At 33.2% G+C, this 17,928-nt stretch overlaps 1 long non-coding RNA gene across 1 annotated transcript in view; it reads left to right on the forward strand.

The window, feature by feature from the left end:
- The window catches only part of LOC140621446 (uncharacterized), a 349,277-nt gene that overhangs the window by 277,604 nt on the left and 53,745 nt on the right, over positions 1–17,928 (forward strand). The gene's annotated exons all lie outside the window — the stretch shown is intronic.

Here is a 17,928-nt window from a genome sequence, read left to right on the forward strand (position 1 = left end):
CATCCTGGGAATAAATTCTACTTGCTTACAGTATGTGATTATTTAATGTTCTGTTGAATTCAGTTTGCTAATATTTTGTTGAGTATATTTGAATCTATAGTAATATATTGGTAGAATTCAACAAGGAAGTCATCTGGTCCTAGTCTTTTCTTGTTGGAAGATTTTCATATTAAATATTGCTTATTCAATTTCCTTACTAATAATTGCTCTGTAAGATTTCCTATTCCTTCATGATTCAGTCTTGGTAGATTTCTTATTTCTAAAGCTAATCCATTGTTTTCTAGGTTGTCTAATTTGTTTGCATATACTTGTTCATAGTAGTGTTTTATGATCTTTGCAGTTCTGTGGTACCAGTTGTAATATGTCTTGCATTTCTGATTTTGTCTTTTCTCTTTTTTTCTTAGTCAAGCTAAAGGTTTGTGAATTTTGTTTATCTTTTTTAAAAAAGCTTAATTTCATTGATCTTTTCTATTGTTTTTCTGGTCTCTATTTCATTTGCAACTCAACAAAGATTAAAGTCTTAAACATAGAACTGGAACCACAAAGTTCAAAAGAAAAATAAGGAAAAAGCTCCTTTAAAAAATTGAAAGAAAGAAGAAAGAAAGAAAGAAAGAAAGAAGAAAGAAAGAAAGAAAGAAAGAAAGAAAGAAAGAAAGAAAGAAAAGAAAGAAAGAAGAAAAAAGAGCTGCTTGATATTAGTTGTAGCAATATCTTTTTTTTTTAATATGAAACCAAAAGCATAAACAACACAAGTAAAAACAAATAAGTGGAACTGTGTCAAATAATAGTTTTTGTACATCACAAGGAACAATCCACAAAATGAAAAAAGCAGCCTATGAAATGGTGGGAAATATTTATAAGGGATTATTTCACACAATGAACTTATACAACACAATAGCAAGAGACCAAACAAAAAATGGACAGAGGGATAAGTAGACATTTTTTTCAAAGACATACAAATGACCAACAGATACATAAAAAGATGCTCAACATCACTAATCATCAATAAAATGCATATCAAAAGCACAACATACATACCTGTTAGAATGGCTATCATCAAAAAAGACAAGAGACTATAGGTGTTGGTGAAGATTTGAAGGAAAGGGAACTCTTCACACTCTTGATAGGAATGTAAATTGGTACTGCTATGATGAAAAGCAGTATAGAGGTTCCTCAAAAAAACTAAAAATAGAAGTACCATATGATATAGCAATCCCACTTCTAGGTTTATATCCAAAGATCATATTACTATTTTGAAGAGATATCTGCGTTCCCAAGTTCAATGCAGCATTACTTATAATAGTCAAGATATGGAAACAATGTGTTTATGAACAGATGAGTGGATAAAGAAAATGTAATATATACATATATTGGAATATTATCCAGCTGTAAAAAAGAGGGAGGTCTTGTCATTTGCGACAACATGGACCTTGAAAACATTATGCTAAGCAAAATAAGCTAGGCAGAGAGAGACTAATACTATCATTTTTTGTAGAATCTGATAACCCAAATGCATAGAAACAAAGGGTAGAGTGGTGGTTGTCAGAGTTACAGGTGGGAGAATTGGGGAGATGTTGGTCAGAAGGTATAAACTTCTAGTTATAAGATGAATGAGTCCTGAGAATCTATGTACAGCAAAGTGATTATAGTTAACAATACTACATCATACACTTCAAAGTTGCCAAGTAAATAGATCTTAAGTTTTCTCACTACACACACAAAAAATTGTGATTATGTGAGGTGATAAAAGTATTAACTTTTGGTGGTGATATGGCAATTAACTTATGGTGATACGGCAATCAGTTTGCAACACAGAAGTATATCAAATCAATACATTGTATATTTTATACAGTATAAATTATATCTCAGCAAAGTTGAAAAAAATTAAAATATTAAAAAAATTAAGGTAACTGTTAACCTTAAGGAAATGTCTTTGTAAAGTACCAAAAGAGAAGATTTATATTTAAAATAATATTCTATTAATGGTTTTCTTATGTTGTATGAAATACAATATTGATGGGCACAAACAAGAGAATAATTTAATAAAGTTTAACTCTTCCTATATCTTCTTAGCATCTAAAATAGTTCCAACTAATAAAACAAATTGGTGACTTTTCTGAGTATAAATTTGCACAGGGTTGAATAAGTTGAATATTTTGGAAAATATCAAAACAATCAGATCCCTGTTCTTGAGTTCTTACATTTTAATTATGGGGGATTGGTTATTTACACATCACAACCTAAAAAATGGTGAAAGTGGAGAATAAAATATATTCAATAAATTATCAAATAACTACAACCATTCTGAAGTACACATGACAAATCAAGAAAGTCTGGGATCCCTGGGTGGCACAGCGGTTTGGCGCCCGCCTTTGGCCCAGGGCGCGATCCTGGAGACCCGGGATCGAATCCCACGTTGGGCTCCCGGTGTATGGAGCCTGCTTCTCCCTCTCCCTCTGCCTGTGTCTCTGCCTCTCTCACTCTTTCTCTCTCTGTGTGACTATCATAAATAAATAAAAAAAAAATTAAAAAAAAAAAAAGAAAGTCTGAGGTCAGGCTATGTAAAAAGGATTATTTCAAAACATTAAGGGGGGAGAGCAAGAATGAATAAAGCACATGGGTGAATATACTTATGGAATCTTCAAGAGAGAATGCATAGATAATATAGGGGAGAGTGAAATAAAGTTAATGTAGGAAATAATGTATATCTATTGGTTTCTGGTCAGCATCCTGCTGTGATAAAAATAACTCTAATTTTCCTTGGGAAATTGCTTCTCTTCAAATTCTCAGTCATGAGATTTACGTGGAACTCATTCCATTCATGGTTATGGTGCTCAGTCATAATTGAATTAAGTAAAAAAGGATAGTCTGCCTTTGTCCACGTGGTGATTAATTTGTGAGTATATGACATAAACTGATTTCAGCTGTAAGATGATGTTAACCCAGTGAGAATGATACAAGAGATAAACTTGGGTGGTAATGATTGAGTATACATCTAATTATAACTGAACTAGCTATTTCTCTATAATTTACAGTTAAATGTACAAATAAACTTCCCTTTCTAGTGTAAGCTACTTAGAGCTGAATCATTTTCACTAAATATTAACTTAATATATAAGACTAGAATTATTTTTCACCAAATAGGTTTCAAGACAGACTCTTTTAAAATCGGAATGCCTAGAAAAGTTATCTAAAACATATAATTAAAAAAATTGAAGAATTATGAACAAAGTGCTTATAAAACTACAGTAGTATATAATGATCCTTCTAATAGCATTTTGCCAATGAATTAAATAGGAAACAGACTAGGGACAAAAAAATATTATTCATGTATAAAAATAATGAGAGACTGAAATAAATGATGGTTGGAAAAATAATATGAGATATATGTTGAGGTTATATAAAAAATACTAAAATTGTACAAATTAAAATACTTGGATTATTTGTTAAATTATTATTATTTTCTTTGTTCTGAGGGACTTGGCAGTCACAAATCCATTTTTATGTTTACAGGGGGCAAGAGGGGCAGAGGAGGTCTGTGAATTTGAGGATCACACTCAAGTGACCACCTATAGGGAGCTTTCTGCCTCCAGCTCCTCCTCAGAGTGCTCTAGTGGAGACAGAGCAGAGTCACCCACTGTCCTCTCTCTCAGTCTGCCCGTGGCTGTGGATAGTTTCCAGTGCTAACAGAACACAGTCCCACTTTGGGCATGCCCAATCCTCTCCCTAAGACTGCAGGGAGCCCCATTAGCTGCTGTCAAGCCTTGATCAGATTTGGTTTCATCTCAGACTTCTGCTCAATACAAGGGACATGGTCAGCATGCCCTTTCCCTCAACCCATTGGTACATTTTTTTGAAAAAAATCAAATTACCTTCTTCCTTAAAAAAATTGCCCTCTACTCCTTGATTTTAGCCAATTTAGAAATTTATCATGTTTTTAAGCACATTTTTCCAGGTTTAATTAAGATATAATTGACATATAACATTGTATAAGTTTAAAGTATACAATATATTGATTTGTATCAATACACTTATAAATGGCAAAATGATCATCACACCAGTATTAGTTAACATCTCTATTCCCGCACATAATTACCATTATGGTGAAATATTGTGGTGAAAATATTTAAGGTCTACTCACTTAACAACTTTCAAGTATATAATACAGTACTATTATGTATAATCACGTTATATATTAGATCCTCAGAACCTGTTTTTTCTTATAACTGTACTCTTTGACCAACTGTACTTATAACTGTACTCCTTGACCAACATTTCTCTATTCCCCCAATCCCTTGGCTTCTGGCAATATCCACTCTACTCTCTGTTTCTATGGGTTTGGTTCTTTAGATTCTATATATAAGTGATATATAGTATTTTTCTTTCTCTATCTGACTTATTTCACTTTGTGTAAAGCCTTCAAGTTTTATCCAAGTTGTAGCAAATGATAGAATTTCCTTCTTTAGCATGATTGAATAATCTTCCATTATGTAATCCTAAAACCATGTAGAGCACATGCCTTTGCCAGAGACAGTCTATCAATTAGAGAAATTTGCTCTTTCAATATTTGCTAATGCTGAAGGGTCTCATTATTGCATTTTTAATAATTAATATTTCTTTTTCTATCCAAATATGTTGCTGGTAATTATACAGAGAAGAAAATAGGCATTACCAAAGGCAAAATATGCATATGTTTGCATAACCTTCATGGTAAAACATAGGAAACTAAGAGCAAACAAACACAGGTATTGCAATGATTAGGTAATTTTTAAAAAGATTTTATTTATTTATTCATGAGAGACACAGAGAAATAGAGGCAGAGATATAAACAGAGGGAGAAGCAGGCTCCATGAAGGGAGCCCGATGTGAGACTTGATCCCAGGACTCCAGAATCATGCCCTGGGCTGAAGGCCAAAGCTCAATGGCTGAGCCACCCAGGCATCCCAATGAGTCAGTAATTTTGAAAAACTTTCATAATGACAGAATTCAAGTGCTTCTTCATACCACAGAGCATTAAAAAAAAGTTCCATTTGCTTTTTTTCCCTTTTGTTCTTTTGTTTTTGTTTTTGGTTGTTGTTTTTAGTGGTTATGCTTTTTTCTTTCCATTTCTGTTAGATACTGAAAAGATAAAGGACAACTCTCTAATAGTCTCTTGTTTGATGACATCAGAAATAAAGAAGTCAGATTGGAGGAAAGGAAAATCAGAGATGAGACATAAAGAGTCTCATACAAAAATGCCTAGAGACAGGGAAAACTAATACTTTCTTTAAACTATAAAGTCAAAATGAAAACTTGAAGTCACAAATAATTGGAATAGTACAATTGCACAAGTTTATGAAACATTTTATTACATCAATGTATATCACACAGCACATGATTATAATGTATGTTTATAATGAGGTAGATCATCTCTAAGGAAAGAAAGGTGAAAGTGAGATTAGGCATACATAATTTTTAGTATGTCTCCCCTTATGAGATAAAATCATCTCTAAATAATTATAAATGATTAAATGATTATATATTATTAATAAAATAATATATTTACTGTTGATATTTATAAATAAGATATAAATGATTAATGCTAAGTAAAAATGACAATATTATGAAATGTTTCAACCTTATATGCAACCAATTATCAAAAAGATCTGCACACAAAAATATAGAGTAGATAATAAACAGCATAGTGACGAAACCTAAGGAAAGAGTAAAGGTAGTTGATCAAAAGAATTGAGTACTAAACAAACAAAAAAAAGAAGTAATATTGTGGATTTAAATGTCACAGCCTATGTGGCAGAAAGCCCTGGTTTGAGTGTTTGGAAGCTTGGACCCTTGGACTTCTTCCACTCACTGACATAGGGCTCTTGAAGAGTAACATAAGACTAGAGAACAATTTTCTCATCTCCAATATGAAGTGAGTAAATGATATAACTAGATCAATTTTTTAAAAAAAGATTTTATTCATTTATTCATGAGAGACACAGACTAGAGACACAGGCAGAAGGAGAAGCAGGCTCCCTCTGGGGAGCCTGCTGTGGGACTCAATCCCAGGACCCCTGTATCACAACCTGAGCCGTAGGCAGACACAGCCACTGAGCCACTCAGCCATCAATTTAAACTGACTAGATCAATTTAACAATGATTATCTATCTATCTATCTATCTATCTATCTATCTATCTATCTATCATCTATACATCCATCCACCTACCTGTAATTCTTTCCAAAAATGCCTGTATACCCAGAGTCTGAGTGTCACAGGTTGGCTTCCCCAGAAAGCAAAAGCTGACATTCAGTTTAGTGTTCATAAAATCACCATTCATGGAAGAAGGGAGTATGGCAAGATTGAGCAGAGTGTAAGACTTGTGGTACAGATGTAAGCCATCTTTGGACCCTACAGGGAACATCAAAACTGAGGTGGCTCTTCAGAGTGTTCCTAACCTGAGTGAGGGAGCTGAGACTGCAAACTCTGTCTAGAAGTCAATTAAAACAGACTGCTGGGGCAAAAGATATGTCTGTAGAAAAAATAATCCCCAGTTTTGGCAATTTCTAAAGAGGATGGATAGTTAACAATTACCAGAAAAGAACCTTCTCAATAGTTTGGATAAGTTCTTCAGTCCTGAAGAAGGGATATGCGTGGTGCTGCACAGTACCATGATGTAGATAATGTTGAGATGTCCTAGCTTTTCAAAGGGATCTACTCATCTCATTGATATTCAGGGTGTGAGCAGCAATAACCAGAGTGCCCAGAACCATTTTAACAAAAACCAACTCCATCAGTGGAGTATAATGTGACAAGTTCATTTCTATGTTAAGTTTTGTTATGGTATAAATTCCTCAGAATTTATAAGGTTTATGGTATAAATTCCTCAGAATTTATAAGGTTTCTCCCAGAGAAACTTCTCTATTCCTTTGAGGAAGTAGTTTTCACATACCCAGTACATCTTTTTATTAAAAAATAATAATAATTTTAATGCCTCTTTTATTACCCTGAAATGAAATTTATAGATAATATAACCTATCTGTAAACATAATTTCAAAAGATCAATATAATACTATAACTATAATATAAGAAGTAAGAAGAAAGTCATTTATAATAAAATACCATGTATTTCAATATGTAAATACTCAGGAATGACAATATTAGAAGACATGGTAAAGTACTCAGACACATGCACTGTAAGTTGACTGTCACAAATATCCTATATTGGAAAATCAATTACCACTAGAGGACTTGCTATCAATGGTCTAACTCTCAAAATTAAGAATAACTCTAAATTCTTGAACAAAGCAAATTAACATCTTCTTTCCAATCTGCTAGGATTTGCATTTCCTGGAAACTTAATTGTTTAACTTAATCATAAACTGTAAATAAATTGTATTCATATGTAAAGAAAGTTAAATTCCAGATGAAGTTCATTATAAATATGCTGTTTATCCTTGTGAATGGCTGGTAGGACATTGAAAGTACATATGAAACAAGAAATAATTATCTTTGTGAGAGCACAGTTACAGGCTGCATTCCTTGACAACTCATTAAATACCAGTATCCCTCAATCACTGAGATAAAAAAAAAAAAAAAAATGTTCCCTACACTTGTTTAATGCCTCCAAGGACAAATACTCCCCAGTCAACCATTATACCAAATTGTCTGTTCAGCTGTAGAGCGCATGGAGGAATTGCTAAGTACTGATTGTTTCTGGTGTTCATATGTGAAATTTCAGCCAAGTCTGTATCATATCTTTCAAAGAGCTGGGTACAATTTATTAAGAACTACTTTATTTGTTAAGCTTACAAGCATCCCCTTTTTATGATTTTTTTTTTTCTCAATAGGCATGAAGAAAAGGCAAATTGCTTGAGACTTGTGAGGACATGGGTGATGCTCACACAGATTGGGGACCTACTTTTCTGCTTAGGATGTTTACAGTTATTAGAAATTAAACCATTATGAGTGTCAATTCTCAATCATTTGATTAAAAATACTACCAAAGGGACACCTGGGTGGCTCAGCAGTTGGGCGGCTGCCTTTGGCTCAGGTTGTGATCCTGGGATTCAGGATAGAGTCCCTCATTGGTCTCCTGCATGGATCCCCGCTTCTCCCTCTGCCTGTGTCTCTGCCTTTCTCTCTCTGTGTCTTTCATGAATAAATAAATAAATCTTTAAAAAAATGCTACTAAAATCCATGGTTGCTACAAAAATTAAAAGAAATAATGTGTAGAAAATCCAGCAATTAGCTTAGTTTGTGAGCAGCATATTGTTACTGATGTTGGAATATTAAGCTACAGGATAGAGGAAATAACATGATAAATATAGATAGAAAGGTACCTAAATAGATATATATACATATACATAGATCTCTGTATTGATGAAATCCACTGATAGATGGGAAAATGTGGAGGGAAAAGAAAATTCAATTCTAATATTGCTGTGTGATAGTATTAATTATGTCCTACATCCTGACTCTGGCAAAGCACTGGGATGTCTCAGAGGTGAGGAGACCATAGCCCAATGTGAGGCTCTATGACACTGAGACCACAACCTGAGCTGAAACCAGAGTCAGATGCCCAAGTCACTGTGCCACCCACATGCCCCAAGGCTAATGGTTTTAAATAAACTTTTGTGTGATTCTTAGTATATCTTACTAGTCTAGAAATAAATACAGATATTTCTAGTTAACTAACTTTCTGTACAATAAATTAGTTTTATATCCTTAGAAAGGATAATTCAATAAGAATTAACACTAATATATTTCGATGATATTTTATGTTCTCCTCTAATTAGGAGTTGCACTGAGTTCTGTAACACATGAATGCATTTCCTCTGCTTTCTCCAGGATTTTCTCAGCAAAACATTTCAATCTTGGTATAATGGAATTTTAGCTAAAATAATAAGGTCAACTATATTTTTAAGTGTACTGCATGACAACTTCAAGATGTTGAATATTTCAATCAGTCCCAAAATTTTCTTCATATCTCTTGCCACTTAGTTTCTGCTTCCTTGATGGCAACTGTTATTCCAATTTCTATCACTATATTTTAGTTCTGCTTGTTCTAAAACTATAAATAACTGGAATACTACAATATTTACCATTTTCATCTGTCTTTTGCTCAATGCAGTGCTTTGTCAATTCTTCTTGTGTAGTGTGTTAGTAATTTGTACATTTTATTGATGTACATATTCTATTAAATGAATATTCTACAAGGTGTTTATCCATTCTCCTGATAATAGGAATTTGGTGCTATTATGGATACAGTTACTATGAACAGACAACGTTTTATGGACATATGTTTTCATTTTTATTGGATCAATACTTAGGAATTTTGTCATGGTGAAGACGCCATATTACAGTTTTCCAATGTTATTTAAACATCAGTAATTCTGAATAGCAACATATGAGAGTTTCACTTGTTCTCCATTCTCATCAATATTTTGCATTGTCAGCCTTTTTAAGCACTCGTTATTGTAAAGAATGTACATAATTGCATCTCTTTTTGCCTTTAAGTGTCATATCTCTGAAGAATACAATGTGGAAAAAAATACATGTGCTTATTTACCTTTTCTTTGTAAAGTATATGTTCAAATAATTTTTACATATTTTTTATTTTAATATTCTGTTATTGAGCTACAAGATTTTTTTATATATTCTGTATAAGAAGATTCATTTGTCAGAGGTTATGTGTTTACTTAGAATAGCTTTTTCAAGTGTTTCATTAATCATTTTTTAACACTGTTTCTTAAGAAATGTTTACATTCTTATGACATTCACTATAAACTCTTTTCTTTATAAGGAGGGTGTTTTCTGTTCTAGTGTAAGAAATCTTTGCCACACAAACAAAAGTCAAGATATTTTCTTAAGCTTTCTCCTGGGAGTTCTCAAGTTTAATTTTTATGTTTATGGCTATCATCCATCTCCAATTAATTTTTAATTTGAGATAAGATAGTGTTTGAGATATATATTTTTTCCATTTTTTTTTTTTAGCCAGGAATTTCAGCACCATTTGCTGAGAATATTTTCCTTTTGTCCACTGGATTGCTTTGGACTTTTACTGAAAATCAATCGTATGTTTAGCTCTAAACTCTGTATTATGTTCCATCCTGTTTTTCTCTTCTCATGTTAACACACTGTCTTGATTACTGTAGTTTTATAGTAACTCTTAAAATTCTTCCTTTTTTGAAATAGTTTTGGTGATACCGGATCCTTTGTATTTACAAGTAAATTATAGAATATAATTATCAACTTATCATTGCATACTAAATGCCTATTGGGGATTTTATTAGAATTGATTAAATCTAAAGATCAATAAGGAGAGAATTATCCTTTTAGTAACACTTTCTTTTCAAAAAAAAAACTATCCTATCATATATTTTGACTTATTTAGGTGATTCCTATATTTTTTTTCCAAAGCATTGTTGTATTTTGTCTTCATTATAGAAACCTGGTATATCTTTTGTTGAATTTATCCTCTTTGTAAAGTACTTTTGATCGTAGTAAAATTAGTTTTAAAAGTTGTTTTCAAATTTTTAAATTGCTAATGTATAGAAATACAATTTGCTTTTACTTATGTCTTATATTCTGATAATGTTAAATTTAGTTACCAAAATATTTTATTCATGTTTTGTAAATTTCTTAAAAATTATACATACATACACACAAAAATTTATACATACACAATGGAAAGATCTGAAGAAATTTTTACATCTACCTTTCCAATGTTTGTCTTTCATTGCATTGTTTAGGAACTTAGGTCTATTGAATAAAAGTAGCCAGAGTGTATATCTTCTTTCCAAACTTAACACTTTCAAATGTGATAGTATCAATTAATGTCAAACTTTGCCAAATACTTTCTGTATCTATTGTGATGGACATATGATTGTATCCTATATTTAGCTAACTAATTAATTTTTAAAAAAATATTTAACCAAGGGCAGCCTGGGTGGTTCAGTGGTTTAGCGCCGCCTTCAGCCCAGGGCTGATTCTGGAGACCCGGGATCGAATCCCACGTCAGGATCCCTGCATGGAGCCAGCTTCTCCCTCTGCCTGTGTCTCTGACTTTCTCTCTCTCTCTCTGTGTCTCATGAATAAATAAGTAAAATCTTTAAAAAACATATTTAACCAAAATTATATTTTGGAATAAACTCATTTTTCATGACATGGTGTTTTTTTTCTATCACATCACATTTGACTTCAAATTTTTAAAAATTGTTTTAAATTGGAGTTCAATTTGCCAACATATAGCATAACGTCCAGTGCTCATCCCGTCAAATGCCCTGCTCAGTGCCCATCACCCAGTCACCCCAACTCCCTGCCCACATTCTTTTCCACCACCCCTTATTCATTTCCTAGAGTTAGGTGTCTCTCATGTTCTGTCACCCTCACTGATATTTCCCACTCATTTTCTCTCTTTTCCCCTTTAATCCCTTTCACTAGTTTTTATATTCCCCAAAGGAATGAGAACATATAATGTTTGTCCTTCTCCTATTAACTTACTTCACTCAGCATAATACCCTCCAGTTCCATCCAAGTCAAAGCAAATGGTGGGTATTTGTGTTTCTAATGGCTGAGTAAGATTCCATTGTATACATAGACAACATCTTCTTTATCCATTCATCTTTTGATGGACACCGATTTCTATTTTGTTAGTGATTTTTAAATCTTACAATGATGGAGGATATGAATATCTGAATATGAATGCATAATCCTTCTTCTAGCATATTTATCTGATTCTGGCACCATGGTTATACCAGTCACATGAAACAAGTAGGGAGTTGATTTTATTTCTATTAATGTCAGGGAAAAAAAATTGGTAATAAACATTATTTCTTCTTTAAATATATGTGGAAAATACTAGTAACGGTTGGTAGGGCTGGAGTTTAGGTAGGATTTTAAGTTAAGAATTCATTTTTAAAATACTATTTATATCTTCCTTTATTTTTTCTTTTATCAGTTTCTATGAATTGTTTCTTAAAAGGAATTTGGCAATTCATGTCAACTCTCAACTGACATAATGTTATTCATAATAGTTTCTTATTTTCTCTAATGATTGTAGAATCTGCAGTAAATTCCTTTTTTAAATATATTGCTCACATTGGTGAATTGTGTTTCCTTTTTTTTCTCTTGACCACTAAAACATTTTTAAAATAAATTTTCAATGAGTCGTGCTTTATTTCATTGGTTTCCCTGTACTATTTTTTCTGTATTCTATTGGGTTTTTTTTAAATATATTTTGTATATCCATTCCTTCTACTTAGATTTTATATTCCCCTCCCCCCCTTTTTCTAGTTTTTAAAATGGATGCTTAATTCACTTAAAAAAATTTTGTTTTACATGTGCAGTTCTACAAATTCTTCTCTGAGCTATATTTGAGTTGTACTTGCGAAGGTTTATTACATTGTATTTTCATTGCCATTCATGTATAAACTCTTTAGTAATGATTACTGAGATTTCTGCTTGAATATACAAGATTATGTTGTCATTTTCCAATCATTTGGAAATTTACTAGATATCTATTATTTGTTATTGATACTTGTTTACAGACTTCTAACTTAATTCTGTCGGTCAGATAATGTGACTTTAGACTTTTGAAATCTATTGGGGGATATTTCATGTCAAAGCATATATTCTATCTTGATGAATGTTGAATAAACCCCAGAAAAGAATGTGAGTTCTGATGGTCTGGGGTGTAATGATCTATAAATGTCAATAAGGTCAAATTTTTAAATAATGTTTCTCAAATCTTTATGGTTGTTGATATTTTGTTCTACTTGTTCAATCAATTACTGAGATTGGAGTTTTAAAACTTTCAGAAAATAAAAGGTTGGAGAATCACTTACCATTCAAATGTCCACAAAAGAAAGCAGGGGTAGCCATCCTTATATCAGATAAACTAAAATTTACCCCGAAGACTGTAGTGAGAGATGAAGAGGGACACTATATCATACTTAAAGGATCTATCCAACAAGAGGACTTAACAATCCTCAATATATATGCCAGGAATGTGGGAGCTGCCAAATATATCAATCAATTAATAACCAAAGTGAAGAAATACTTAGATAATAATACACTTATACTTGGTGATTTCAATCTAGCGCTTTCTACACTCGATAGGTCTTCTAAACACAACATCTCCAAAGAAACGAGAGCTTTAAATGATACACTGGACCAGCTGGATTTCACAGATATCTACAGAACTTTACATCCAAACTCAACTGAATACACATTCTTCTCAAGTGCACATGGAACTTTCTCCAGAATAGACCACATACTGGGTCACAAATCAGGTCTTAACCGATACCAAAAGATTGGGATCGTTCCCTGCATATTCTCAGACCATAATACCTTGCAATTAGAACTAAATCACAAGAAGTTTGGAAGGACTTGGAACACATGGAGGTTAAGGACCATCTTGCTAAAAGATGAAAGGGTCAACCAGGAAATTAGAGAAGAATTAAAAAGATTCATGGAAACTAATGAGAATGAAGATACAACCGTTCAAAATATTTGGGATGCAGCAAAAGCAGTCCTAAGGGGGATATACCTCAGAATACAAACATCCATCCAAAAACTGAAAAGAACTCAAATACAAAACCTAACCTTACACCTAAAGGAGCCAGAGAAAAAACAGCAAATAGATCCTACACCCAGCAGAAGAAGAGAGTTACTAAAGATTTGAGCAGGACTCAATGAAATCGAGACCAGAAGAACTGTGGAACAGATCAACAGAACCAGGATTTGGTTCTTTGAAAGAATTAATAAGATAGATAAACCATTAGCCAGCCTTATTAAAAAGAAGAGAGAGAAGACTCAAATTAATAAAATCATGAATGAGAAAGGAGAGATCACTACCAACACCAAGGAAATACAAACAATTTTAAAAACATATTGTGAACAGCTATATGCCAATAAATTAGGCAATCTAGAAGAAATGGACACATTCATGGAAAGCCACAAATTACCAAAACTGGAACAGGAAGAAATAGAAAACATGAACAGGCCAATAACCAGGGAGGAAATTGAAGCAGTCATCAAAAACTTCCCAAGACACAAAAGTCCAGGGCCAGATGGCTTCCCTGGGAAATTCTATCAAACGTTTAAAGAAGAAACCATACCTATTCTACTAAAGCTGTTTGGAAAGATAGAAAGAGATGGAGTACTTCCAAATTCATTCTATGAGGCCAGCCATCACCTTAATTCCAAAACCAGAAAAAGATCCCACCAAAAAGGAGAATTATAGACCAATATCGCTGATGAACATGGATGCAAAAATTCTCAACAAGATACTAGCCAATAGGATCCAACAGTACATTAAGAAGATTATTCACTATGACCAAGTAGGATTTATTCCTGGGACGCAAGGCTGGTTCAACACTTGTAAAACAATCAATGTGATTCATCATATCCGCAAGAGAAAAAGCAAGAACCATATGATCCTCCCAATAGATGCAGAGAAAGCATTTGACAAAATACAGCATCCATTCCTGATCAAAACTCTTCAGAGTGTAGGGATAGAGGGAACATTCCTCAACATCTTAAAAGCCATCTACGAAAAGCCCACAGCAAATATCATTCTCAATGGGGAAGCACTGGGAGCCTTTCCCCTAACATCAGGAACAAGACAGGGATGTCCACTCTCCCCACTGCTATTCAACATAGTACTGGAAGTCCAGGCTTCAGCAATCAAACAAAAAGACATTAAAGGCATTCACATTGGCAAAGAAGAAGTCAAACTCTTCCCTCTTCCCAGATGACATGATACTCTACATAGAATACCCAAAAGCCTCCACCCCAAGATTGCTAGAACTCATACAGCAATTTGGCAGTGTGGCAGGATACAAAATCAATGCCCAATAGTCAGCGGAATTTCTATACACTAACAATGAGACTGAAGAAAGAGAAATTAAGGAGTCAATCCCATTTAACAATTGCACCCAAAAGCATAAGATACCTAGGAATAAACCTAACCAAAGAGGTAAAGGATCTATACCCTAAAAACTATAGAACACTTCTGAAAGAAACTGAGGAAGACACAAGGAGATGGAAAAATATTCATGCTCATGGATTGGCAGAATTAATATTGTGAAAATGTCAATGTTCCCCAGGGCAATGTACACGTTTAATGCAATCCCTATCAAAATACCATGGACTTTCTTCAGAGAGTTAGAACAAATTACTTTAAGATTTGTGTGGAATCAGAAAAGACCCCGAATAGCCAGGGGAATTTTTAAAAAGACAACCATATCTGGGGGCATCACAATGCCAGATTTCAGGTTGTACTACAAAGCTGTGGTCATCAAGACAGTGTGGTACTGGCACAAAAATGGACACATAGATCAATGGAACAGAATAGAGAACCCAGATGTGCACCCTCAACTTTATGGTCAACTAATATTTGATAAAGGAGGAAAGACTATCCATTGGAAGAAAGACAGTCTCTTCAATAAATGGTGCTGGGAAAATTGGACATCCACATGCAGAAGTATGTAACTAGACCACTCTCTTTCACCATACACAAAGATAAACTCAAAATGGATGAAAGATCTAAATGTGAGACAAGAATCCATCAAAATCCTCGAGGAGAACACAGGCAACACCCTTTTTGAACTTGGCCACAGTAACTTCTTGCAAGATACATCTACGAAGGCAAAAGAAACAAAAGCAAAAATGAAGTATTGGGACTTCATCAAGATAAGAAGCTTTTGCACAGCAAAGGATACAGTCAACAAAACTAAAAGACAACCTATGGAATGGGAGAAGATATTTGCAAATGACGTATCAGATAAAGGGCTAGTTTCCAAGATCTATAAAGAACTTATTAAACTCAATACCAAAGAAACAAACAATCCAATCATGAAATGGGCAAAAGACATGAACAGAAATCTCACAGAGGAAGACATAGACATGGCCAACACGCACATGAGAAAATGCTCTGAATCACTTGCCATCAAGGAAATACAAATCAAAATCACAAAAAATCACAATGAGATACCACCTCACACCAGTGAGAATGGGGCAAATTAACAAGGCAGGAAACCATAAATGTTGGAGAGGATGCGGAGAAAAGGGAACCCTGTTACACTGTTGGTGGGAATGTGAACTGGCGCAGCCACTCTGGAAAACTGTGTCGAGGTTCCTCAAAGAGTTAAAAATAGATCTGCCCTATGACCCAGCAATTGCCCTGTTGGGGATTTACCCCAAAGATACAGATGCAATGAAACGCCGGGACACCTGCACCCCAATGTTTCTAGCAGCAGTGTCCACAATAGCCAAATTGTGGAAGGAGCCTCGGTGTCCATTAAAAGATGAATGGATAAAGAAGATGTGGTTTATTTATACAATGGAATATTACTCAGCCATTAGAAATGACAAATACCCACCATTTGCTTCAATGTGCATGGGACTAGAGGGCATTATGCTGAGAGAAGTAAGTCAATATATCAGAAAGGGAGACAGAACATAAAGACTCCTAACTCTGGGAAATGAACTAGGGGTGGTGGAAGGGGAGGAGGGCGGGGGGGTGAGGGTGAATGGGTGATGGGCACTGAGGGGAGCACTTGACGGGATGAGCACTGGGTGTTATTCTGTATGTTGGCAAATTGAACACCCATAAAAAATAAATTTATTTAAAAAAATGCCAAAATAAGAAGACATGTTTTCCACCCTAAAAGAAATAAAAATAAAAAGATAAAAAAATTTTAAAAAATAAAACTTTCAGAGTGTTTTAAATCTATTTTTTCCTTTATTTTTCTAAATATTTGTTTCATGAATGTTAAACACTTATTAAGTAAATATATCATCAGAAGTTTTATATCTTCTTGACAAATTAATAGAAACTTCCTTATCTTTTGAAATATTGCTTATATTGAAGGCTATTTTTTTCTAATATTTTTATACCCATCCTATATCTTTGTTATAACTTACACTGGCATTACATATCATCTTTGACCAACTTACTTTTCAGGCTTTCACCTTTACATATTTTAAATGTGTCTTTTATAAAGGCATAAATGGTGTATTTGCCATTTGAAGTGTCTGCTTTTTCATTAGTCTTTACATAATATGTATTTAATGTAGTTAATGACTTTGGTAGGTCATTAAAACCCAATGTTTAGTATTCATTTTCTATTTTAACAACCTTCTCATTTTTCTTTTCTTGTTCTTTTTTTCCCCCTGAAAGACAAAGTACTTATATTTTAATATTTTATTTCTTTATATCTATTGGCTTTTTAAAAAATCTATTGTCTTTTTAACTCTAACCTCCTGGTTTATATTTCAACTGGATGCTCTACAGATTAATATAAACTTTTTTCTTAATTCACCGATGTCTACCATAAATTAATATTATACCATTTCACATATATATTAAAGACCTTTAAAAATATACTTACATGAAGTATATAAACAATAACAAATTTTGCCTCTTTTGCTTTTATGTTATTATTATGTTTTATATAAGTGTAAAAATTATAAATCCTAAAATGCTATATTACTATTTTGGCTTCATAAAGATATTTCATAATGTTTCTTAGCGTTTTTCCTCTGGTGGTAGATTCTCCCCATTTGTTTAACTGAATATATCTTTATTTTACAATTATTTTTAAATAGTATTTTCACTGAATAAAGAAATATTTGTTGACTTTATTTTTCCTTAACTATTTTAAAGATTTTTAATCGTTTTCTGGCCTCCTTGTATCCAATAAGTCAGTTCTCATTCATATTGCTTTTCCCCTCTAATAATTTGTCCTTTCTCTATGCTTCTATAAGATTTTCCTTTTCTTTTGTTTGCAGCATCTTAATCTCACTGTGCTTAACATAGTTTTCTTTGTTCCACTTGAGTTTATTGATGATCTTGGATTTGTCAGATTTTTTTTTAATAGATATGGACCTATTCAGGTCATCTATTTTTTCTTATGTGAGTTTTAGCATATTTTGTATTTCA

This window comes from Canis lupus, chromosome 30 (assembly GCF_048164855.1).
Source record: "Canis lupus baileyi chromosome 30, mCanLup2.hap1, whole genome shotgun sequence".
Classification (NCBI taxonomy): domain Eukaryota; kingdom Metazoa; phylum Chordata; class Mammalia; order Carnivora; family Canidae; genus Canis; species Canis lupus.